The 19075-nt window shown below is 37.3% G+C and overlaps 1 long non-coding RNA gene across 5 annotated transcripts in view; it reads left to right on the forward strand.

Moving 5' to 3' along the window:
- The window catches only part of LOC129635112 (uncharacterized), a 334700-nt gene that overhangs the window by 149570 nt on the left and 166055 nt on the right, over positions 1–19075 (forward strand). For all 5 annotated transcript variants that reach the window (XR_008706106.1, XR_008706105.1, XR_008706108.1 and 2 more), the window contains exon 2: positions 3361–3443. This is a non-coding gene — a long non-coding RNA (uncharacterized LOC129635112). The remainder of the gene's footprint in view (positions 1–3360; positions 3444–19075) is intronic.

The following is a 19075-nucleotide window of genomic DNA, read 5'->3' on the forward strand; positions in this document are numbered from 1 at the left end:
TTTCCTTATCTATAAAACAGTCATAATAACTCCAGTATCACAAAATAATTGCGAGGAACAGCAAATGAAAGACTTCTAACAATAGTAAATATTCCAGTCAAGATTATTATTTAATGATTTTAGATCCTTTTAGAAAAGCTTCCCATGGTGCCTCATTACTTCCTAGACCCACCAGGTTCTGATTCTGGATCATGAAATTTTGAACCTCCTGATTATCTGGCCCAATCTATGTATGATTGAAGCTTTGAAATCAACATTAATAATTACCAAGTGCATATTGTATGGCAGGCACTAGGACAAACTCTTTGTACCCATTTTCACATTTTGACATCACAACCTTATTATTAAAAAGTGCCATTTTCATCATGTCTTTTTATGGATGAGGAAATGAGGCTCAGAGAGGTTAGATAACTTGCCCTATATTAAATGGCTGGAACTAGGCACTCCAGTATCAGAATGTGATATTTTAACCACTGAGAAATATTCCACAAAGAAATTTCTCTTTGGGCTGGGCTAATTGTTGTCACTGAACACACTATATATATTTCTGTGCCTTTTGTTGTATCTGTTTACTCCTCAAAGCCTATCATGTTCTCTTTCTCTTTACATCTCCAAATTGTATTATTATGATTTTGTGTATTTTCCATTTCCTGCTTTATAAGTACACTCAAATCTAAACTCTCTTGTATTCACTGAGCACTTTCATATTGTACTGACCAGAACCATACTGAGTCGTGTTAGCTTGTATGTTCTCTGATCCATTCATATGTTTGAAACTGATAAGCTGCATCTTCCCCAGGAGGGAAGGCCATTCTTCTCCCTCTTTTGCCCATCCTAATATACACTGAAAAAAAAGCAATGAACTATAGACAGCATGCAAATGCATAGAAAGAATACTTGTTGAATTCTGTGATAGTCCTTTGAGATTTGCAGGCTTACATTGTTCTGGAGGCTGTCTATTCAAGTCCTGGCTCTTTTCAGAAGCAACTCTTAACTTCCTGGAGTAAGTCCTGGTTATGCCAAATACTCCCTCATCCTCTTAAGCCACCATTCTGCTGGTTTGCACTGTTTCCTCCACTAGTAATGACTAACAGAGCTATAGTACATCACCTCAACAAGGTTATTAGCTTTGATGCAGTTGAGATGCAGAACATTTCCTTTGCCAAAGGATTTACAGTATAGGTCCTCAGTTTAAGGCCCGATATGGTGTTGTTTTCATATCAAGAACAGAGAGGTCCTCCAGTGACCTGATCATAAGCCCTCTCCCTCTTCTGCCCCAGCAGATAAGGACCCTTAGCTAAAGAACAACTCCTTACTATGGGGGGAAGCCCCGTTCCTGCTTGGCCCTGAGCAGTGAGCTTTGGTCCCCTGGCACCCGTGGATTTATTCAAATAAGCCAGTCACATCTCTGCATTGGAACCAAGGGTCATCCAAAACTCTTGATACCGCAAAAGCCTCCTTCTACAGCCTTTGGTTGTTCACTCCGTTTTCCAGTGCAACCCCCATGTGGTGGAGTGTGGTGCAGTCATCCTTCTCTGGGCTCTGACTGCATGAGACTGATAAGCTTCATTTGATCTTACTTGTCCAGGATTGGATGTTAGGTGTTTGGCCATCCCCATAGTCCCAGGGCAGGAATCTGTCCTTCACTAATGGAGTAAAGAGGAAGTGATTAAAATAGAATTCCTCATGGAGACTTTTGTAACAATACTGCTTTCCTCTCACACCCATTTGCTTCTTAATCTCTTGTGGCCACAAGTGTGTTCTTCATTTCTATGTATATTTTTTTTTCATTTCAAGAACTTTAAATGGAATTATACAACGTATAATTTGTTTGGATTGGCTTTTTTCACTCAGCATAAGTCTCTGGAAATTTATCCAGGTTGTTACATCCATCAATATTTCATTCCTTTTTACTGCTGAGTAACATTTCAGGGTATAGGTCTATCCGTGTTTGTTAAACCATTCATCATTGAAAGACTTCTGGATTTTTCCAGTTTGGGGCTTTTATGAATAAAGCTGTTGTAAACATTCATGTACAGCATTTGTATAAATGTAAGTTTTCATTTTCCTGGGATAAATACTGAAGAGTGCAATTACTGAGTCATAGTGCAATTGCTTGTTTAGTTTTTTAAAAAGCAAGTAAACAGTTTTCTATAGTGGCTGTACTACTTTACAAGGTCTTTAGCAATTTATTAGTTACTCGGTTCTTCCTCATCCTCACCAGCCTTTGCTGTTCTTACTACTGTTTAGCCTTTCTCACAGGACTACAGTTATGTCATTGTGGTTTTAATTTTCCTTCCCCTAATAGCTAATAGTATTGAACATCTTTTCAATGTTAGGTGTTTATCTGCCATCTCTGTGTCCTCTTTGGTGAAATACCTTTTCATATATTTTATCCAGTTTTGAATTGAGTTGTGTGTATTCTTTTACTGTTGAGTTTTAAGAGGTTTTTTTTGAAAATAAATTTTAGTTACTAATCCATGACAAGATATATGGTTTGCTAATATTTTCCCACATTCTGTACATCAAATAATTTTTTGAGTCACCTTTTAAAATTTCTGGAGTCAGTTGTAAAAATCTTCTGTATCTAGTAGATTAAAAAGCACTACCTTCAATTTTTGTTTTGTTTTTTGTGGGAGGATGTTACTTTAGTGCCATTGTCTTTAAGTATAAATTTAAGAATAGCCTTATATTTATTTTAAAAAAGAACATGCTGTATTTTTTATAGGAATTTCATTATTGTATATAAATTGGGGAAAATTGACATCTCTGGTATGTTGAATGTTCTGATCCAAGAAATGTTATATCTCAGTTTATCTAAATCTTTGATTTCCTTCATTAGTGTTATAATTTTCAGCATATAAGTTTTATTAGATTTACACCTAAGCATTTTGTTTCTTTGAGCCATTGTAAATGGTATTACACTTTTTAAAATATGGTTCCCAAGTGTTCATTGTTATCTTATTCTATATCCTGTAACCTTGCTGAATTCTCTTATTAATTTTACATTTTTTTGGAGATTTTCTTGAAAATTTCTATATAGACAATTATATCAACTGTAAATAAATACAAAGGAACAGTTTCGCATCTCATTTCTTTTGTGTGTGTGTGTGTGTGTTTTCTTTGTACCTTTATTTGTTCTTAGAACATGTTCTGGTAAGGTATACTGTTGAAATAATTATTTTTCTTGTATCTTTTTAGTTGTCCCCCTTTGTGTTACTGATTTGATATTGAGTTTATTTGTTTTGAAACAAACAAACCAAACTCACATGAAGTAAATTAATGAATCAAAACACATCTCATTTCTAATTTGTGTACTTTTACTTCCTTTTCTTACCCTTTCCTTGCCTTGCTGGCTAGAATTTTCAACATTGAGATGAATCAACATGGTGATGAATCAACATGGTGAAAAAAGACCGAATGCATTGTTCCCAATCTTAGAGGTAAGTGAAAAGTGACAGTGAAAGCGAAAGTCGCTCAGTCTTGTCCGGCTCTTTGTGACCCCATAGACTATACAGCCCATGGAATTCTCCAGGCCAGAATACTGGAGTGGGTAGCCTTTCCCTTCTCCAGGGGATCTTCCCAACCCAGGTATAAACATAGGTCTGCTGCATGGCAGGCGGATTCTTTACCCGCTGAGCCACAAGGGAAGCCCAAGAATAATGGAGTGGGTAGCCTATCCTTTCTCCAGCAGATCTTCCCGACCCAGAGATCAAACCAGGGTCTCCTGCATTGCAGGTGGATTCTTTACCAACTGAACTATCAGGGAAGCAATCTTAGATGTAAAGAATTTGTTAAAAATGTTAGTTGAAGGTTTTTGCAGATGTTTTTTATTGACTCATTATAGTACCCCCTCTGTTTCTCCTTTTTCTGAGAGTTGTATCATGAATGTGTATTGCATTATGTCAGATCTCTGTAATGATTCATACTATCTGAAAAAATTTCTTCTTTAGTAATATAGTGAATTATGCTGATTATCTTTCTAGTTTTGAAGCAGGCTTGCATCTGGAGAATAAATGCCACTATGGCACCCCACTCCAGTACTCTTGCCTGGAAAATCCCATGGATGAAGGAGCCTGGTGGACTGCAGTCCATGGGGTTGCTAAGAGTCGGATATGACTGAGCGACTTCACTCTCACTTTTCACTTTCATGCATTGGAGAAGGAAATGGCAACCCACTCCAGTGTTCTTGGCTGGAGAATCCCAGGGACGGGGGAGCCTGGTGGGCTGCCGTCCATGGGGTCGCACAGAGTCGGACACGACTGAAGCGACTTAGCAGCAGCAGTCATGTTGTATTATCCTTCTCATACATTGTTGAATTCTATTTGCTAACTTTTTAAAGGATTATTTTTGTCTATATTGATGAAGATGTTGGTAGGTCATTTTCCTTTATTGTACTGTTTTTGACTGATTTCAGTATCAGGATAATACTAGCTTCATAAAATGAACTGGGAAGGCTTTCTATCTCTTACACATCCTGGAAGAGATTATTTAGAATTGGTGTGTGCATGCATGCTAAGTCACTTCAGCTGTGTCCGACTCTTTGTGACCCTAAGGACTATAGGCCACCAGGCTCCTATGTCCATGGGATTCTCCAGGCAAGAATACTGGAGTGGGTTGCTATGCCTTCCTCCAGGGGATCTTCCCAACCCAGGGACTGAACCCACATGTCTTAAGTCTCCTGCCCTGGCAGGCAGGTTCTTTACCACTAGCACAACTTGGGAAGTCTTAGAATCGGTACTAATCCCTTAAACATTTTGTAGAATTCTCCAGTTAAACCACCTAGGCAAAGACTTTTTTGGAGACATTTTTAATAATGAAAGAATTCAGTTTACTTAATAGGTATAGAATTATTAAAATTATCTATTTCATATTGCATGTGATATGGTACACTGATTTTTTAGAGGAATTGATCTATCTCACATAAATGATCAAATTTGTATGTGTGCATAGTTTTTTGTACTATTTCCTTTTTTTGATTTTGATTTTTGATCCATAGTGATAATTAGTTTTTCTCCTGATACTGAAATTTTTGTCCTCTTAATTTTTTTCATTGCTAATCTGGTTAGTTTGCCAATTTTATTGATTTTTGAAAACAACCAGTTGTTTATTTCATCAGTTTTTTTCTGTTATTTTCCGGTTTCCAATTTCATTGAGTTTTGCTTTTCTTTTTATTAATTTCCTGTTTCTACTTGATTTGCAATTATTTTGCTATTCTTTTTAAGGGTCTTTTGATAGGATCTTGGACTATTAATTCGAGGTACATTTTTTCTTTTCCAGTGTACACAATTAGTGCTATAAATATTCATCTCAGCACTTACTTGTCTGTATCCCACATATATTGAAATATTATATTTTCAGTTTCATTCAATTTAATGTTTTTTATTTCATTTGAGACTTTATCTTTGGTTGGTGGATTGTTAGAGATGTGTTGCTTAGTTTCCAAATATTTGGAGATTTTTTCCCTATTATTTTTCTGTTATTATATGATATCATCATAGTCAGAGAACATACTTGCATATGGCAGTTCTTTAAGTTTTTTGAGGTCTGTTTTATAGTCCATGATATGGGCAGTCCTGGTATACGTCCGTGGGAACTTGCAAAGCATGTGTAGTCCACTGTTCTTCTGCAGACTGTTCTGTATTGTTGATTAGGTTCTATCGGTTGATGGTGTTGAGTTCTTCCATATTCCTGCTAATACTTTGACTTGCTATTTCATGAATCATTAAGGATGATCATTGAAGTCTCTAACTATACTTACAGATTTGCCCCTTTCTCCTTTCAGTTCTACTAATATTTGCTTCGCATATTTTGCATCTCTTGTTTGCTGCATACTTATTTAGTGTTGGTTTATCTTCTGGGACACTTCTAGCATTAGACAATGCTCTTTTCTGAATCTGGTCATATTCATTGCTCTGAAGTGTTATACAACTGATTTTAATGTAGCTGCTCCTGCATTCTTTTGCTTAACCTTTTGCATTTTATTACTTTCAACAACCTGTGTTACTATTTTTGAAGTGAGTTGGGTCATGTTTACAAATTCAGTCTGCCAATCTCTGCCTTTTAATGGGTTAATTCAAACTATTTGGTTTTACACTTAATGTAATTATTGATATATTGGGGCTTAAATATGCTACTTGTTTGTTGTCCTCTTTTTCATATCTTCCCATGAATTACTTGAGTATTTTATAGTCATATTTTATATGTAGCATTTTTCAGTGTATTTATTTGCATAGTATTAAGTGATTACTCTAGGTAGTACGTTGTTATACACGTGTAACTAATGAAAGTCTACTTGTATCCTCAATTTATTATTTAGAACAAATCAAAGACATTTTATTTACCTTTATCTTCCTTTAATTTCTCACAATTATTACATAATTGTCTTGAATATTCCTTCTAAATGTGTTCCAAACAACAGCAAATGGTTGTTATAATTTTTTGTTGTTATAACATCAAACATGATTTAGAAAATTAAAGAAAGAAAGAAAGTCTAGAATATTTATACATCTTTTGGATTATCATATTCTTTCTACCTGAGGTTCCAAGCTTCCTTCTTTTTTAATTTCCTTTTAGTTTCTGTTTAGAGAATTTCTTGTAATCATTCTTCTAGGGTAGGTCTGCAAGTGACACATTCTCTGAATTTTCTTTCATCTTTAGAATATCTTGATTTTTTCTCCATTTCTGAAGGTACTTAGCATTCTGGGTTGATCTTTTTCTCTCTGCAGTTAAAAAAAATGTGCCACTTCCTTCAGATGTCTGTGGTTTCACATGAGAAATCTGCTATCAATAAAATTGTTTTCTCTGTATGTAATGCATTTATTTCTTTCTAGCTTTTGTCATTTATGGTTTTTCTTTGGTTTTAGTTTTCAGAAGTATAATTATACATGCTTGTGTGAACATTTTTGATTTTAACCCATTTGGCATTTGTTCAGCTTCAACAGTCTTTAGGTTTGTTTTTTTTTTAATCAAATTTGGCAAGTTTTCAACCATTACTTCTCTCACTATCTTTTCATTTCTGCTTCTTTCTTCTCTTCTTTAAGGACTCCCATGGCAAGATTGTTATAGTCTCACAGGATCTAAAAGCTTTGCTTGTTTTTTTGTTGCTGTTGAATTTTCTTTTTCTTTGTTGTCCAGGTTGGCTAATTTCTATTGTTCTACCTTCAAGTTTACTAATTCTTTGCTCTTTCCCCTCCATTCTGTTGATAAGATTGTTCAGTTCAGTTCAGTTGCTCAGTCGTGTCCGACTCTTTGCGACCCCATGAATCGCAGCACGCCAGGCCTCCCTGTCCATCACTAACTCCCCAATTTCACTCAAACTCATGTCCATCGAGTCCGTCATGCCATCCAGCCATCTCATCCTCTATCATCCCCTTCTCCTCCTGACCCCAATCCCTCCCAGCATCAGAGTCTTTTCCAATGAGTCAGCTCTTCGCATGAGGTGGCCAAAGTACTGGAGTTTCAGCTTCAGCATCATTCCTTCCAAAGAACACCCAGGGGTGATCTCCTTCAGAATGGACTGGTTGGGTCTCCTTGCAGTCCAAGGGACTCTCAAGAGTCTTCTCCAACACCACAGTTCAAAAGCATCAATTCTTCAGTGCTCAGCTTTCTCCACAGTCCAACTCACATCCATACATGACCACTGAAAAACCATAGCCTTGACTAGACGAACCTTTGTTGGCAAGGTAATGTCTTTGCTTCTGAATATGCTATCTAGGTTGGTCATAACTTTCCTTCCAAGGAGTAAGCGTCTTTTAATTTCATGGCTGCATCACCATCTGCAGTGATTTTGGAGCCCAAAAAAATAAAGTCTGACATTGACTTAAAAAAAAAAAAATCCCCATTCATATATATACTTAGTTATAAAATTTCCAGTTGGTTTCCTGTATTTCTCCCATTTCTTTACTGAAATGCTCTATTTATTTCCTAAGACATTCTGTTTCTTGTTTGTTTCAAATGCATAATTAATTCCTTATTGAACTTTTTTATGATGACTGCTTTAAATCACCTGTGTCAATATGGGATTGACAGCTATTTTCTTTTTTTTTCATTAAGCTTAAGATCTTCCTGGTTCCTTATATAATAATTTTTTTTTATTAAATCTTAGACATCCAGGGTATTATGCTTTCAGACTCTAGATCTTTATATCTTAAATATTGTTATTTCTTTTCACATTGCTCTGGCAGGAAGGATGTCTGCGCTTATGTTATTGCTAGGTAAAGGGAGAAGTCTGTATTTTCCACTCTGTCTCCATTAACATTTATTTCAATGGGGTAAACTCCTTACTGCTAAGTTGATCTCAGTAAACTCCAATGATAAGATAGTTACCTGGCTGGGAGGGGTATGAAAGTCACTTGACTACTCCCTTGTTTTTTCTACTGGCATCATGAGGAGGGACAGGGGCCTTATTCCCACACTGGGTGTTGGTAAAATTCCTGACTCTCCATCAGGTCTCCTTTGACATCACCCCAGTGAAGAGCAGGAGTGTATCTCCATTCCTGCTATGTGGAGGTGGAAGTCTAAGTTTCTTATGTGGTCTTCATTGACATTACAGGGAGGAGAAAAATGGGATTATTACTGTCACATAGGATTAAAGGGCTTCTCTGGTGGCTCAAAATGGTAAAGAATGTGCCTGCAATGCAGGAGACCTAGGTTCAGTTCCTGGGTTGGGAAGATCCCTAGAGAAGGGAATGGCTACCCACGCCAGTATTATTGCCTGGAGAATTCCATGGATAGAGTAGCCTGGCAGGCTACAGTCCATGGGGTTGCAGAAAGTCCTATACAACTGAGCAACTTTCACTTTCATAGAATTAATATCCAAACTCCCTACTTAGACTTTTCTGACACCAGGCTGGAGGGGCAGTTGGAGGTCCCTATTACAGCCTGGAAAGGGGAGACCAGAGGGTGGGCCTTAACATTTATTGGCATCAGTTCAGCTCAGTCGCTTAGTCGTGTCTGACTCTTTGCGACCCCATGAACCCCAGCACACCAGGCCTCCCTGTCCATCACATGGGTGGAGGAGATTCCACAGTTTTTTTCTGTGATGGTTGGCTAGAGTACTGTTGATTGTCTAAAAAAAATTTTTTTTTTTTTGTCTCGGTCGGCTATCTTTTCCTTGTCCTTAGGTTGAAGATACCAGGCTTTCGTTAGGATATTTTGCCTTTGCCCTTTGGTATGGCAGTAAGCTATCAGGCATACATAGAAAACCCAGGAAATCAATCACCCTGTCATTCCTTGGGCCCAGAGTATCCCAACAAGCTCTAAGATTTGTTTACTTTGTATCTACTTAGTATATAATTTTTAGGGTTTTGAGTTGTACTTGGTGGTGAAAACACCTCTACTCCATCTTCTCAAAAGTGAAAGTAGTCTGTTTTTGGTTGTAGTTGGAGCTCTATTTGGGCTTCCCAGGTGGTGCTAGTGCTAAAGAACCCAACTGCCAGTGCAAGAAACAGGAGATGTGGGTTCTATCCCTGGGTCAGGAAGATCCCTCCAGAAGGAAAAGGCAAACCAATCCAGTATTCTTGCCTGAAGAATCCCATGGAGAGAGGAGCCTGGCGGGCTACAGTCCATAGGATCACAAAGAGGCAGACCCACCTGAAGCAATGTATCATGCATGTAGAGCTCTATTTACTTTAGATTTCTAAATTTTTATTTTGTATTGGAGTGCTTCCCTTGTGGCTCAGTGCCTACAATGCAGGAGATGCAGGTTCACTTTTGGGTCAAGAAGATCCCCTGCAGGAGGGCATGGTAACCCACTCCAGTATTCTTGCCTGGAGAATCCCATGGACAGAGGAGCCTAGTGGGCTGCAGTCCATAGGCTCACAAAGAGCTGGACATGACTGAAGCAACTTAGCACATACACATAGGTAATTAACAATGTTCTGTTAGTTTTAGATGTATAGCAAAGTGATTCAGTTATACATATATCTATTATTTTTCAAGTACTTTTCCTATTTAGATTATTATAGACTAATGAGCAGAGTTCCCTTGCTAGCTATATTTGTAGCAAGGGAACTCTTGCTACCAATTCCTCATTGGTTATCTATTTAAAATAAAACAGTGTGTGCATGTCAACCTCAAACTCCCAACCTATTTACTTTAAATTAGTAGCATTCTTGTCACTAAACAGTTTAGATTTTGAGGAACATTTAATCAATACTATAGATTCTAGGTATCAAATTGCATTAATGATTGGGGCTTAGAGATACTTAATGCAATATTAAAACTTTTTTCCTGAAGATTAAGAGAGACAAAGCATGTAAAACTCCACATGTACTTTCTGATGCACTGAGTAAGCACTCAATAAATGCATATCACAGTTTGGTTTTTTATTTGTTTTTTAAGGCATTGTAGTAATTACGACTCTGTATTTGGAGACTAGGGTAGTCCTACAACTGAACTAGTATATGTGCTACGGACAAGTGCTGAGCTACTATGACCCTCAGTTTCCTTATTTGTCATCTGGGGATAATAAAAACAATTACCATAAAATATGCTTGTGATGATACAGTAGAATGACCCAGAGACTCATTCTTATTGGATTCCGACTGGCACATAGTAAGTGTTCAGTGAATATTAACAACTGTTATGGCTGCTGCTGCTGCTTTTATAGTAAGTTACCCCCAAATAGATACCTAAGATGCATCTCCTAAGAAACATTAGGGGGATGTTGAGAGCAGGAGGGCATTATTTTGTTGCTTAAGTTTGCTAAAGTAGAGTAAGGCTCTCAGCTCATCAAATTTGTGCTGACTGTTGCCCTAGTATAATGTGGTGGTGGTGGTTTAGTCACTAAGTCGTGCCCAACTCGTGCAACCCCATGGACTGTAGCCCGCCAGGCACCTCTGTCTATGGGATTCTCCAGGCTAGAATACTGAAGTGGGTTGCCATTTCCTCCTCCAGGGAATCTTCCCAACCCAGGGATCAAACCTGTGTTTCCTGCATTGCAGGTGGATTCTTTACCACTGAGCCACCAGGGAAGCTCTGGCATAATATTTGCCTCTCACAAAAATGGCAGAGGGAGCATGTGTTCGTATCTTTTAGCCATTAATATTCTCATCGTCCTTATTTTCACAATCTGTCAAACTCAAATATGTTGCTCTAAAATCTTCTCCTGTCCTCATTCCAACACCCCCAACCTCTCCTTCTTAGTTTCCCTTGCAGCCTCTTCTCTCTACTCTCTAGATAAGCTCTTTATTATAAGACCCACATATCCTTGCTAATTCCCTTCTTATTTTTATTTCTGCTTCCCTGGACTTTATCCTTTCAGAAGTGTTCAGGATCTGACCAGGTGAGCAAAAATGATTCCTTCTCAGAAACATCTTGATATTTCAAACACTTACCATTTAGTATCTTTTCTTTGTATCACTGACATATAAATATTAGCAATAAACAGTGGGACAGCTTGTGAAAACCTAGACTCTAGGTCTAAGCAACTTTCAACTCTAGGACGTAAACAATTTTCAAACAACTCATCCTTTACAAATCTCAAAGGAAATTATTTTCTGAATTGTAACAATCACTACCTGTCTTAAGGGGTGGAACCATTGGCAAGAATTGGTGTATTGATGATTTGTTAAGACTCATTCATTTCCCACTTGATTTCTTACATTTCCAACCTGATTGCTTTCTATTCCAAGAATGCAGTTATTTCTCCTCTGCATGGCTGCTTTTGTTTCTTTTTACACTTGTACAATAAATGCTTCTTATAGCCAAGGGGTTAGATCATTCATTTAAAGACAACAGTACCAAATTCTATGGATTTTTCAAAACAGAAGTTTAATTTCACAGAGAGTTGTATTCTTCTTTCTTTTAATGGGATTATTCATTTTTTTCTCCCCAGAACCATGGTGACATATGTAATTTAATTAAACTAAGAAGCACAATTCATGTCAGTTGTTTTCCTCTTATCAGTGCAACTGGGGAAATAATTTTAATGAAAATATTAAATTTGTTGTTAGATGTTATTTTTATCTGTCATGTCAGAATTTCTCATCCATTGGTTACCATGAGCTGGTTTGTTTATGAAACAATAAATATATACAGGGTGGCTTCAGAGCGTGCCTGTAATGAACAGTACACATAAGCACGAAATGCCTTTTCTCCCTGCAAGAAGCTTACCAACTGTTTGGAAACACAAGAAATATATACAAATGAAGTAGAAGAAAAGGAGTCAGTGATAATCTAGGACAAAGATAAAGAGAATCACCAGCTGTGCGTAAGTAAGTTACATAATGGGCGAAGACTAACAGAGTTATTAGAGGGAGAGAAAGAGATGCTGAAGAGTTATTAAGGATAAAGATTATCTTTTAAAGACTGTCTGTTACTTACCAGGCGTTGTGCTAGGCAGTCTATGTTGGATGTTTTTCACTTAAGAAAAACTCTAAGGTTATTTTTAAATCTACTTTTTGGCCCACCCAGTACATGAGGACAATGCACAGGGACTGTTGGTAAATGCCAATAAGGGGTCCATGTGGAACTTGAACCCAGAATTCTCTCTCTCTCTGAATCTTGGATTCTGTTTGCTACCCAGTGCTGCCAAAATGTACCAGCAGTGAGAAGTAGGACTTGATTTGATTATTAAAACAGAAGTCAGAGTTAGAAGGAGAGTTAAGAAGGGAGGGGAAAAAGAGAGGGAATAGTTAGAGGTTATAAAAATAACAAGAATGAAGGCAAAAAAGTACAAAATGAGTTTAGTGGACAACGATTATACAGAGTTGTCTGGAGCAAAAGCAGATAATGCTTACAAATGTCATGAAGAGCATAGGCTCTGGAATTTGATGGATCAGTTTAAATTTAAGCTCATCCTTTTATAACTGACCTCTTTTAGACAGATCACAATATCACATAAAATAATTGTGATGATTAAAGCAAATAATGAAATTTGGGAGCAGGTTATAGAGGGGTGTTTTGTACATGAAAATTCATCAAGCTGTATAATTACACACCCTGCTCTCTATGTATACGTCAGTAAAAAGATATTTCATTTGTAGAAGCAGCTAATGTTTGTCACAGTGCTGGCATAAGTAGTAACCATTCATTTGATGTTAATTTATTGTTTCAACATACTCAAGGCAGAGAGATACTAGAATCAGGACTTAGCAGAACATTGGCACAGTTGTAGAGTGTTTCTGTGCCTTGTGAGGTCAAGGAAGGATTGTAAAGATGAGGTATTTTCACAGTGTTGTTAAGGAAGACTGGTCTTTGTGACTGTGTAGAATGGATTGGAAGGAAGGGTATAAACCAGTAAGAGTATAAATCACTGAAGGATTTGAACAAAAATATATAAACCAGTGAGACCAATTATACAATTTTGGCCATCACACAGGAATCTGGTATCATGTTTCTGAATTAGACACTGGCAAGAAAAAGTGTCTGATTCAGAATCCAAGAATTCCATGAAAGAAAAATCAATAGTTGGGCAGTGAAATGCGATTGGGGAAAACAGTAAAGATTCAAAAATGTTCTCTGTAGTTTATACAGTAGTGACTAGAATAAAAAGATGATGAGGTACAATGGTAAAGAGTTGATGGTAAATCAAATTCCAATTGGCAAGGTCTCTTTGGCACCTGGAAGTGTCAATCAACAATAGAGGCTATCTAATCCAAGAGCAAGTGTGGCTCTACAAGACCCAATTTGTAACTATGTAACATGAGTTTCTTGTGGTTATTACACAAATGAAAAATCCAAAAAATGTGGTAATTCAAAGAAAGTAATTTTGGATATGATTATATATGTGTTTTATAGTTCTACTTGCTGGTCCTGTAATTGAACAAGGTCTTCTGCCCTCTAAAATTATTCAGGAATAATATATTGATCTCAACCTACAGAAATGAATAAAATTCCTTTGTCTAGTAATATTTTCATTATAGGGAATTAGATTTCTTTAGTCATAATGGACAGAGTTTAAATTAAATGAAGGTCACAGTTTTGTTTAAGTGAAAGTATAGTTTTGAAGACTTTATATATTCTCTCCTTCAAACCATTTTTATTCTCTCCTGGACTTATCTTTGAGACATTTAGAAATAGAGGATTAATTATTTTGCATTTATGAGAACAGTTAAAAACATTCTTGAGGGCAGCCTACATATCTACCAAAATGGAGATTCAGTCATAATATGTTGAAAATCGATATGCCCTACTCAAAAAATTCTAGAAACAAAAGTTCACACAATACTGAACAAAAGTCATTTCTATTTATTTTAGACTAAAAATAGAGTGAGAATAAGTTTTCAATTTTTGAATTCAGGGGAAGTGCTTGTGTGTGTGTGTGTGTGTGTGTGTGTACGAGCATATGCATGCATGTGTAAATATGAAAGGGTGGAAGGAATATTGTAAAACCCCAGTTCTTATCCAAGGGAAATTAATTTTATAATTAAATATTTTTAAAAATTATTAATAGTTCTCTGGTGATGAAATATGTTGAGATGCATGACATTGAAAAATAGTTGTGCTGATCAAGGCTTTACATTTTTTTTTCTGAAATCAAACATTAATATTTGATGCTAGAATGTTCAGAGAAATGCCTGTGACACAGAGTGTATTCCTCTACTATTCCTGCCTGAAAAATAATAATATTCTTTCAGCAATCACACTTTGGGGTATCCAGTAAAAAGTGGGAATTGAGTCTAGTCATCAAAGAATGTGTCTTTGAAGTTAAGAACTTAATTGATACTATTGGTCTTCAAACCATCTCTCCCCTCCAGCTTCTCCAGACAAAATACTAGTCATTCATTGGTGATTCCATCAATGAGTTGCCTGATTCCCACCTAGTACTGCCAGGCATTATATAAAACAGCAGAACTTGTAAGATATTACCCCTGTCCTCAAAGAGGCTAGTTGGTTATGGGACAGAAACACTTGAAAAGCTAATAAAATATTATATATAATCTGGTGCACATGAGAGCATAGAACATAAAATAATTTGGACTTTAAAAGAGAAAGAACTCAACACTAATGATCCATTTGATGCTAACACCATGTTGCATGTTTTAGACTTGAAATAGGGCTGTTTCTTAACTGTTGTACCCTCAGCATCTAGAAGAGTGCTTTCAATCAGTAGATACTTAAAAAATATTTGTTGAGTAAATAAAGGAATAATTCTCCCATTCAAGCCTCACAAAGTCCCTTTTCAGTAGGTATTAGTTTCCCATTTTACAGACGTTAAACTAACAGCTTGAAAGATAAATAATCATGCAGTGGTACAAATTAAGTTTTAAATTCAGGTCTACTTGTGGACCAAAGAGCTCACTTGTGCCACTGAAAGCAGGCAGAACTCGGTAGAAATGACCAAGTTCAGTGTTGATTGGAGCAAAAAACATGAAGTCTAAGCAAACTGACCAGACTTCTATAGCAGTTTGATTGTTCCTAAAATGAATATTGTAATTGGTAATATTAAGCATTGATATTGTTAGAAATCAGGTAACTTTATTATAAGTTAGTTGACTGCCAGCCTATCAGTACTTAATTTCCAAAGAATGCAAGCCTTGTTTTCAAAGGAATGCTTGTATTTTTCTGCAGTTAGAGATGAACAGACGGTAAGAATGACCTTCAACTTTTTATGGCATTTTTACAGCCAACAGTAGAAAGCGCCACATGTAAGATTCACACTTGACTAGACTGGATTTTTTGCAGCTACCATCCTAACGACCTACGAGATATGCTGATACAAAGCAAGAAGGCAAAAATCGTGGCATCAAGTCGTATACAGAAGTTTGGCTTTGAAAGTGAGATTTATATACAGTGCAAAGTTTCAGTTTGATTGGAATGGTTTTCGCCCTTTCAAAAATATTTACATACTGTTAGCAAATACTCCATTGTAAATAAGGGTGTATACATTTAAGCACGACAAACTTAAGACCAATATCAAGTAAATACAAAGCCATGAAAAAATAATGTGACATCTGGTGTGTAAAAAATAGGCAGTATTTTTTGGGAACAGCAATTAATTGAGAAGTCTCCTTTATTTATTTAAAATGTATTTATCAATGTTATGTGCTTAATATGATACATTATAATGTAATATATACATTAGAGATATGATCAGACATCATCTACCTCTTTTTAACAGTATGGATTTTTGAGACTCAAAATTAATATGGATCTGATTCAGACAGTAAATTGGAAAACTTCCACACAGTGATCCACATGTGTTTTTGTCCTATTGAATAAAGAGAGACAAATACATGCCATCTACACATTCCTCTCTCACTTACCTCCCTGTGCCCTCCAACCCATGGACAATGCCATTACTCGCTATTGAAATAGTAGTAATAATATAATTGTGCCAATATGCTCAGTGCTTTGCTAGCCTGCTTTACACATTGTGTCCTGTAATCTGCCCAGGAATCCCATGACACCAACCCTAGCTTATGCTCGAATATATTAACCATGGTTCTCCAGGGAAGCAGAACCAATGCAATATATCTCTATCTGTATCTGTGTCTCGGAGAAGGCAATGGCACCCCACTCCAGTACTCTTGCCTAGAGAATCTCATGGATGGAGGAGCCTAGTAGGCTGCGGTCCATGGGGTCGCTAAGAGTTGGACACAACTGAGCAACTTCACTTTCACTTTTTACTTTCATGCATTGGAGAAGGAAATGGCAACCCACTCCAGTGTTCTTGCCTGGAGAATCCCAGGGATGGGGGAGCCTGGTGGGCTGCCGTCCCTGGGGTCGCACAGAGTCGGACAGGACTGAAGCGACAGAAGCAGCAGTATCTGTGTCTATGGCTATATCTATATCATCTCTCTATTATAAAGAATTGACTCACAGGATACACGTTGATGGAGACTGAGAAGTCCCACAATCTGTCAATAGCAAACTGGAGGCCCAGGCAAGCCAGCAGTTGGATTCTATGCCTAGTCTGCAAGGTCTGAGAACCAGGAGAGCTGGCGGTCCAGCCAATGATAAATTCTAGTCTGAGTGCAGAAGACCAGTACCTCAACACAAAAACAGATTTAGCAGAGAAAGCTAATTCGCCCTAACTTCTTTTTGTTCTCTTCCGCCCTCCAATGGACTGGATGAGGCCCACCCACAAAGGAGTGGGTCTTCTGCTTTACTCAGTCTACTGATTCAAATGTTAATCTCACTCAGAAACACCCTCACGCATGCACACCCAGAATAATGCACGCGCACCAGAATAATATTTAGCCTGTTATCTTGGCACCCTATGGCCCAGTCACGTTGATGCATAAAATTAACGTAAACGTTGAGTGAACTGGATTAAAAAGGAAGGGCATTGTCATAGGACAGGCATGGAGCATGGTAGAATGGGTCCTGCCATCTTACTCTGAAGGCCCTGTTCTTCCCTCTGCCCTGCATCCTCTGACTTTCTCAGACAAGGACTCAGCACAGCACTTTGGATGGTAACGATATGTGATCTGAGTTGGCATTCAAGGTAGATCATGTCCTCCAGCCCTGAGCATTTCCACTGACAAGTCTCAATTTCAGAAAATAAAATGGTATATGTTGGGGCAAAGGAGAAAGCAAGGGTGGCTGGTAAGATGAGACCAGATAAAAAAGAAACTGTAAAAGACAAGCAGAGACATTCAGACTATAGATTAGGAACTGGAGACTAAGTTGGCCAACACATCCAGCATACCAGGACTTTCTTGGTTGTAAAAAGTGAAAGCCCTGGGTCCTGGGGACTCGCTGAGTCCTGGGCAAGTGGGATGGTTGATTACCTTCCAGGACAGAAGTGTTGCTAAAGTTACCTGTGGCAAGAGCACTTTTTCATTTCTAATCTATTGCATATCCATACTTGTATAAAATGTGATAAAAAAATTACTGTAAAAATGAAAGTAAGAGGGACATACAAAAAATACAAATTCAAACGTTCATCACTGAGTTCGAAAGATGGAGATAACTCTGATGCATAGCTATAAGGGACTGAATGCATGCTTTCCATGTCTGTGTTTCCCTTGCTGTGGATCAGTTACAAGCCATTTAGAGACGGGCCCTGGGACACAGACCAAACAGGAATGAGGGGCTGATTGTGCAGACTGAGAAGGAAGAGTGAGGGTGAGCACCTTTATCCTGGCACAGTGGATTGAAATGGAAAGACTGGAGCTGAGAGTCTGGGTGGTAATACAAGAGCCAGGTGATGAGGATGGGCAGAGAGCAGGAGAGCTTGTGACCCAGATGTAAAGACTGAGGAAACAGCTAACATGCAAGTTCCTCCCTGAAGGAAGTCTTAACCTTGAAAGCTTAAGAAATTATAAATGTTTAAGAAATAATTTTTGAAAAATCTGAATCTAAATGGCTAAGAGAGTAGGCTTTGGCTTTAAATTGCCTATGCATAAGCAACTTTAGGGATTAATCAAACTATAGCCTAGTTATTTAACCACTCCCTACTTTGCTTTCTTCATCAACAATATTGAATTTCTAATACCATCCCTCACATTGAGTTGTTGGGCTATAAGAAAAATTGTACATACATGAATTGGTACTTACAGCTATCTAAATTATATATATATATAATTATGCATACCTAACTTATATACATAATTATATCTATCTAAATTCTCTATATATAATTTAATTATCTAGAGTTGGCTCATAGTTAATGGTTATTGTTTGCTTACTACAGGGATTAATATAATATCTCAGTGATAATCCTCCCCACTGCCTAGCTTTTGAAAAATATTTTAATTTACAAAGTGATTTGTAGTAGGTATGAAAAAGCAGGAATCCATATTTATCAGAAGAAAACTATAGTATATGCTTCCATTGACTCACATTTTTTAACACTTGCCAACCTTGTCTATGTTCAATTTTGTGCTTGATGTAGTTCACAGTGGTTTGACTCTCTCCAAAATACTATGCATTGCTTAAAAGAAAAGAAATCTCATTAATGGTAATCAGTTTGTTCTTATGTGTCTTGTGGTCACTTGAAAGCCTTGTTGTAACTTTGCACCTGAGTATTTTCTTCCTCCTTAGCATTTCTCAATTTTCTCATAGTTTCCTTTGATCTCATCTAGTCACAAATCTCATTCACTGTCTAGACATTGCTTGCACCTCCTGTTCAGGGCATATGTTTCATAAAACTACTAATGTTGGTTAACACCTGTCCAGATGC

This window comes from Bubalus kerabau, chromosome 20 (assembly GCF_029407905.1).
Source record: "Bubalus kerabau isolate K-KA32 ecotype Philippines breed swamp buffalo chromosome 20, PCC_UOA_SB_1v2, whole genome shotgun sequence".
NCBI lineage: Eukaryota > Metazoa > Chordata > Mammalia > Artiodactyla > Bovidae > Bubalus > Bubalus kerabau.